We start from the raw sequence: 6,250 nt of genomic DNA, 5'->3' as shown, positions 1-6,250 counted from the left end.
ACAACCCCCCTGTCCCCTCAGAGCCCCCCTGCTATCTTACCACGTACAGTATGTCCACCTGGTTCAATGTTTTAGAAGAAACATAAATGTACAACCTATACCGTCTAACAGGCGCCCCACTCTGTTTCAATTTTACTCCTTAATGCTTTCCGGTATCAGTTTAACATCCATTTTCATGTTAAGATGCAGTTTAATAAACAAACACTCTGATGAATATGATAAAATATAAATATATACTAAATCAAATAGTTTGCACTTACACTGTACACCATACAATAAAACACAGTTGAGAATGAAGCATGAACAGAATGCACAGAATTATTGTGCAATCCACTTATGATTTCTAAAAAATGCAACAATTCAACGTGGAAAAATTCCAAGTTAATTTAACATTTTTAAATGTTTTTATGTTCCAAAAATCTGAAAATATTGTATGTGTAGCATTTAACCAAGCTGTAAATATATAAGTCAATTTCTTTCTTGTCTGCCCTATGTTGTTTGCTGTCCTTTGTTTTGTCAATGTGCTGTTTCATGGAATCGAGGTGGTGGTGGTGGTGCTAACATAGTTCATAAATATTGGTCAGTATACATTGGTCAAGTGTCAGACATATGACAATCATTGTTATATGATGTGTGGCGATCTTTGAGGTGGATCCTCTGACCTGATCACAGAAGGGTGTGTCTCTATTGTTCATGAGAAACAGTAGACAACATCGTGCAGCATTTTCATATATTTACACATCCTTCTGGTGATATTTGTAATGTTTGGAAATAATGTATACAACGTAACCTAATAATGTATGATTACATATTTATCATTTGAACAAGAAACAATATGAAGTGATGATACTAATGCTCTTTATTAACATAATTTAACAGTACCGCTCGACATTGTAAAGTGAAATCAATTCACTTGTTACTCACATTTGAAATACAAGCAGAACAGGTGTAAAGTGCAAAAAATGGCAATTTTTAATATTTTTATTCAGACCAGAGGGAAAAGAAAACAAAATCTAGTTATACTGTAAAAATGTCCCAAATGTCCCAAAAATCCGGCAAGTTCTCCAGTGAATACTGTAGGTTACATTTAATATAAAGCCTCTACAGCAGCGCCCATTTTGTCAATAGTCTTGGCTAAATCCAATGCAGACATTGAATCTTAAAAGGTGAACAATACTTAGATAAAAAATCCATGAGTAAACAAAAGACAGAGAATAGTGCCCTCATGCTCCACCAGGGGGCACTCCCTCTTCCGACACTGTATACCACTCCCTCCTATAATCCCATTCAGCACTCATTGTCCCAACACAATTCACCTGTGTCAAGTCAACTGTGTCTATTTATATCCGGTTAATCCTGTCTTACATCGTGACGTTTTGTATGTTACAACTAGGGCTGCAACCAATGATTTTTAGTCAATATTTTAACTTTCCCCTCGCTTGTTGTAGTATCCTGGAGTAACCACTAGGTGTCATTATATTACAAGTGTTGTGTTTCACACTGTGGTGTGTTGTTAAGAAGATGTGCCATGCGTAAGACATGGAATGTTATGTCTGTTGCTGTAACTGTTGCAAACAGAAAGTAAAGTATTTAAGTATTAAGTACTATTCATGTAGTAGTCTGATTATTATGGAAGATACTACATTTTTGGCGACGAGGATAAAGCGGGTAGCCTGTGATGACAACGGATTGAGGATATGAAAATGAGCAGAGTGCTGATAACTGGTTGTAGTGGAAACAGACGATTCTAAAGGAAAAAGTGAAGAGGATTAATCATGGCTACAGGAACTATTGGCTCACTGGCAGCATTTGATGCAAAAGCTCAAACATGGGAAGAGTATTCTGAAATACTGGAGCAATTTTTTGAGGCTAATGACATCGAAGAGGAGGGTAAGCAAAGAGCTATTCTCATAAGTGTTGTGGGACCACAAACTTACAGTGTGATGCGAAATCTTCTTAGCCCTACAAAACCAAGTGAAAAGACTTATCAGCAACTGGTAACGATGCTAAAAAATCATTTCAATCCTCAGCCAAGTGAGATTGTACAGAGATTTAAATTTGATTCGAGAACGAAGAAGCCAACAGAGACTGTGACAGAATATGTAGCAGAGTTGCGTCGGTTAGCACAAGATTGTAATTACGGAGCAACTTTAGACCAGATGCTGAGGGATCGACTTGTGTGTGGCATTGATGATGATCGGATTCAGAGACGTTTGCTTTCAGAAACAAATCTGACGTTTGAAAATGCTCTTAAAAATGCAGTAGCCACTGAAGCGGCAAGCAAAAACGTGCTCGATTTGCAAAATAAATCCAGCGTACAGGCATGTAACAGCGTCATGTTTAAAGCGAGGAAACCAGATCGCTGGAAAAAGGGAGAAACGATTGCACAAAAAGAAATCAGAGAATGCTACAGATGTAGTGGAAAAAACCACAACGCCGACGACTGCAGATTTAAGAAGGACAAATGTTATGTGTGTGGGAAAATAGGCCATATTGCAAGGGCCTGTCGCAACAAAAGCAAACAGAGTGGATACGCACAAAAGGGAAAAGGAGTGCGTCCGCATCGAGCATTTAATGTAAGTGAAAATAATGAGAGTGATGAATCTGAAGAAACGTTCACTTTGGCATGTGTAAAAACGGATGCATTGAAGAAAGTGAAACCACTCACTGTTGAGTTAGATGTGGATGACAGACTTGTAACCTTTGAGATTGATACCGGGTGTAGTGTCAGCCTTATGAATGAGGGAATGTACAAGGACATCTGGAAAAACTCAGAAGCTCCCAAACTGAGACTCACAAAAATCAAGTTGAGAACGTATACAGGAGAGCCATTACAGATAGTGGGTGTGGCTGATGTGCAAGTAAAGTACCAGCAGCAGGAAAAGAAAATGCCACTTGTTATAGTGAAGGGAACTAGCTTATGCTTACTAGGCAGAGCCTGGCTGGAAGAAATTCAACTGCAATGGAGTGAAATAGAGCTGATACAGTCGGAGATGATGACATTGCAGCAGGTGCTATCCGAGCATGAGGAAGTGTTCAAAGAGGAGCTTAGTACATTAAGGGGCACTACTGCTACTATTCATGTGCCGACTGATGCCATACCAAGGTTTTTCAGACCTAGATCTGTGCCATACGCCCTGAAAACAAAGGTGGAGGAAGAGATTGATCGTCTGCTGCGGGACAAAATCATCTCACCTGTTAAGTATTCAGAGTGGGCAGCACCTGTTGTTCCTATCTTGAAACCAGATGGCAGTATAAGACTATGCGGTGACTACAAACTCACAGTCAACAGAGTGTCAACTTTGGAACAGTATCCAATACCCAGGGTGGAAGATCTTTTTGCTCTGCTGGATGGAGGAAAGCAGTTCACAAAACTGGACATGAGTCACGCATACCAACAAATCATCATGGATGAAAGCTCCAAGAAATACTTGACAGTGAATACACAAAAGGGTTATTCACATATACATTTACATTACATTTAGTCATTTAGCAGACGCTTTTATCCAAAGCGACTTACAGATGAGGAAACATTGGAAGCAATTATAACAACATAGGCAACAAAATACATAAGTGCATCAAACTAGTCCATTAAAGCCTAGCACAGTATACAAAGCTAAGAATAGTGAGGTTAGTAAGTGTTTTTTTTTTGTTTTTTTTTTTTTTTAAAGGAAAGGGAAGAGAATTAGGAAAAATCAATCAGCGACGTGTTGACGGAAGAGATGCGTTTTTAGGCGTTTTTTAAAGATGGCAACCGAGTCTGCTGATCTTGTAGCAGCTGGTAGATCGTTCCACCAATGTGGAACAGATCCAGAGAAGGTACGGGAGAGTGATTTTTTTCCTCTTTGGGATGGTACCACTAATCATTGTTCCTTTGCAGACCGCAGTGATCTGGCAGGAACATAGATCTGCATTAGCGAGTGGAGATACGATGGTGCAGATCCGGTGTTGGTCTTGTAGGCCAGGAGCAAAGCTTTGAACTCTATGCGGGCGGCAACAGGGAGCCAGTGTAACCTGATGAAGAGCGGAGTTACATGCGCTCTCTTCGGTTCATTGAAGACCACTCTTGTCGCCGCATTCTGGATCATCTGGAGAGGTTTGATTGTGCAAGCAGGAAGTCCAGCCAGAAGCGCATTGCAATAATCCAGTTTGGACAGGACAAGAGCCTGGACTAGGACTTGTGGAGAGTGCTCCGATAGGAAAGGTCTAATTTTCCTAATGTTGTAGAGGATGAATCTACAGGACCGGGTGGTGCTGGCAACATGACTTGTGAGGTTAAGCCGATCATCGATTACCACTCCCAGGTTTCTGGCTGTGCTGGACGGTGTAATCGTTGATGAGCCTAGTTGAATGGTAAGGTTGTGGTGAATCTTTGGGTTGGCCGGGATCACAAGCAGTTCTGTTTTTGCAAGGTTTAGCTGCAGATGATGATCCTTCATCCAAAGCGAGATGTCACTCAGGCATGCCGCGATGCGAGCAGCGACCGTCGGATCGTCCGGTTGAAATGACAAGTAGAGTTGTGTGTCTTCGGCATAGCAGTGATAGGAGAAGCCATGCTTCTGAATGACCGAGCCGAGGGATGTCATGTAAATGGAGAAGAGTAGCGGTCCAAGCACTGAGCCCTGTGGCACCCCCGTGTTGAGCTGTTGGGACGCGGAGACCTCATCTCTCCAGGATACTCTGAATGACCTACCCGAGAGGTAGGACTCAAACCATTGCAACGCCATTCCAGAGACACCCATAGCACTGAGGGAAGCCAGGAGGATGTGATGATTGACAGTGTCAAAGGCAGCAGACAGATCCAGTAGGATGAGCACAGATGACATGGATGCTGCTTTTGCCAGTCTCAGGGCTTCGATGACTGAGAGCAGTGCAGTCTCTGTGGAATGACCGGTCTTGAACCCAGACTGATTGCTGTCCAGGAGGTTGTTTTGCATGAGAAAGGAGGAGAGCTGATTGAACACAACTCGCTCCAGGGCTTTGGCGATGAAGGGAAGAAGGGAGACAGGCCTGTAGTTTTCTAGAAGTGCAGGGTCCAGGGTGGGTTTCTTTAGAAGCGGTGTGATGCGGGCCTCTTTGAACGCTGTGGGAAATGTCCCAGTGGTGAGCGAGGAGTTGATGATGTGGGTCAGAGCAGGCACAACCGTTGGAGAGATGGCCTGGAGGAGATGGGTGGGGATGGGATCCAGTGGGCAGGTTGTAGGGTGGTTGGAGCCAATGACCTTTGAGACATCAGCTTCAGACAGAGTTGAAAAGGCAGGGAGCACACACGTGTCAGGGATGTGGGCGGGTTCGACAGATGGTGGCGTAGAGAACTGGCTGCTGATGGCAGTAGTTTTCTTTACGAAGAACGATGCAAAATCAGCAGCTGTTAACTCCGATGTAGGTGCAGGGGCAGGCGGACAGAGGAGAGCAGAGAAGGTTTTGAAGAGCGTTCGAGAGTCCGGAGAGTTGCAGATCCTCGAGTGGTAGTAATCTGTTTTTGCAGAGGTGACATCTACAGAGAAAGAAGAGAGAAGAGATTGGTAGAGAGAGAGGTCAGCAGGGTCTTTTGACTTGCGCCATTTTCTCTCAGCTGACCGGAGGCTGGCGCGATGCTCACGCAGGACATCAGATAACCAGGGAGCCGACGGGGATGGACGGGCTGGTCCAGATGCAAGGGGGCATAGGTTGTCCAAGCTGGATGAAAGCGTGGAGCACAGGGTGTCTGTGGCATTGTCGTTTGGCCCCGCCCTCAGATGACACGCGCACACAAAGCAAACAATTTAAACTAGCCCAAGAATGAACGAAGGAACGAAACTACCCGCGGTTTCACCACGTGACAGAGCGGAAGTAAATACAAAGCGATTTCTCAGTTTAACACAGCACTAAAACTCAACAAGACACAATTTAAATACACTTACACAGTTCTGTACGCTTCTGCTGCTAAATTGCTTCTCCTACAGATTGAACACTAATCTCCGTTTAAATAACAGAGCTGGCGTTTGGCCCCGCCCTCAGATGACACGCACACACAAAGCAAACAAATTAAACTAGCCCAAGAACGAACGAAGGAAAGAAACTACCCGCGGTTTCAACACGTGACATATAATCGTCTGCCCTTCGGAGTTGCTTCAGCTCCTGCTATCTTTCAGAGAACAATGGAGGGATTGCTGCAAGGTATTCTGGGAGTCGTTGTTTATCTGGATGATATATTGGTGACTGGAGTAAACCAAGAAAATCACTTGAAGACACTGGAGAAAGTGCTGTT

This window comes from Barbatula barbatula (assembly GCF_947034865.1).
Source record: "Barbatula barbatula genome assembly, chromosome: 25".
NCBI classification, from domain to species: domain Eukaryota; kingdom Metazoa; phylum Chordata; class Actinopteri; order Cypriniformes; family Nemacheilidae; genus Barbatula; species Barbatula barbatula.
The sequence above is the reverse complement of the archived record's forward strand: the minus strand, read 5'-3'. Positions refer to the sequence as shown.